The sequence below is a fragment of the Plectropomus leopardus genome, unplaced genomic scaffold (assembly GCF_008729295.1).
Source record: "Plectropomus leopardus isolate mb unplaced genomic scaffold, YSFRI_Pleo_2.0 unplaced_scaffold24408, whole genome shotgun sequence".
Taxonomy (NCBI): domain Eukaryota; kingdom Metazoa; phylum Chordata; class Actinopteri; order Perciformes; family Serranidae; genus Plectropomus; species Plectropomus leopardus.
In genome coordinates, this window is record NW_024626500.1 from 1 (window position 1) to 1,687 (window position 1,687).

At 35.9% G+C, this 1,687-nt stretch overlaps 1 long non-coding RNA gene across 1 annotated transcript; it reads right to left on the reverse strand.

Moving 5' to 3' along the window:
* Positions 1-650: 650 nt before the first annotated feature.
* Positions 651-1,687, reverse strand: LOC121966405. The gene is made up of 3 exons (XR_006107582.1): positions 1,638-1,687; positions 911-1,024; positions 651-746 (listed from the first exon to the last, which is right to left on the reverse strand). It is a non-coding gene; the product is annotated as an uncharacterized LOC121966405 (long non-coding RNA).

Consider the following 1,687-nt stretch of genomic DNA (forward strand, 5'->3'; position numbering starts at 1 on the left):
CACCCTGAGGAGGGAGCAGTGACATTGTGCTCCATCAGTCTGTCACATATTTATTTTTTAACTATTTAACACCTGGATTGACATCGGTTTTCTTGTCCTGCATTCAGATGCCTCTCAGTAGCATTTAAAACTTTGGAACCTGAGAATATTGGTTTGATTTCTTAAAAAAAAAAAAAAAAAACAACTGTAAAACACATAATGAGCAACTTGGCAAGGAATGTCCCCCAAACTGGAGAAAAAAATAAAATATATAAATTTAAAAAAAAAACCCAACATACTTATATATATACATAATATAATTTTCTGTGGGAGATTGTAAGATATTATTAAACAAATTGAAAATGTTGTTTTCCAAAAGCTAAACATCAACATATATGGATTAAAGAGGACATTCCATTAATCAAAAACATTTTTCTTTTTTTGCAATAAATTTTAACTTTTGAAATGAACACTCTGGAGTTACGTAACTGATCTTACGCAGTCACCTCTGAAATCTAATTCCACAAATACTATAATATCAATATATTTAGAGTAGCCTCATTGTTAAATGCAACTGTGCAGAAATGTATTTTTCTTGTAATGCAGTTTTAAGAAGAACTTTTTTTAAATCATAGAAAATGAAGCATTGTAGAAAAAAAGTCTATTTGCATCCTCACAGTTGCCTTATCAGGCGCGGATGTTGCTTTCCGTGGTTGTCCAGGAAGGACATCAGCTGAGCTAGACTGCTCCAGAGGACAAACTGTTTTCTGCAAGAACACAGAGACAAACAGTGGGACATGTAAAAATACCAAGAGAGGAGACAACGCAAGGACAGGCATGCACATTCTATTAACTAAGTAAGAGGACACACACTGTAGGAGGACAAAATATTCCACAGATATGCAAACATTACACGCACTAACAGGTTTACCTGTTGTGTCTTCTTGGTAGAAGTAGGGACACCAGCCTGAACTACAGATGATTTAGTTGGAGCCACAAAATCTGCAGAAAGTTGATCCAGAGCTGATAAATCCTCTACTTTGGTCTGGAAAACAGAGACAACAGCTTTCAGTGATAACATGGTGAGAAAGCAGGAGGGGAAAAAAAACATTAAATCTGATATAAAGACAAAGCTTATAAGTCTTATGAGGATTATATATTTGGACTATGACATAACTCAATAAAAAGAGGATTTGAAAAAAAAATCAGTGTATAAACAAAGTTTTTACATATTTTGACATTTTGGGATTCAGACTTAGTTGGCCTCTTGCTGAAAATCAGATGAGAAGATCTATACCACTCTGAATACAAAGCTGAAAAATAGTTTAGCATATGTATTATTTTTACATATCAGTTGAACAAACAAGATAAATGTGTTGATTTGTGATCTTTCACGGTGCTGGTGGATTAAATTTATATTCAACGTTTGGACTGAACCAGAAAAGCTGTTTCCAGACCTCCATTCTTTATGCTTTGCTAAGCTAACCGGCTGCTCTATTTAGTGTAAAGGCACGAGAGAGATATAAAACTTCTCGTCTAACTAATCACCCAAAAACTACTACTGCCTCTGTATGCATCCTTTATCTGCTGGATTGACTCATGTGTGCATCACAGAGGAGGTTTTGGCTACAGGTCCTAGTAACAGATCCACAGTGTACCTGTGCAGGAGGAGCAGAGGGGGTAACAACAGGAGCCTGGACCGCAGGAG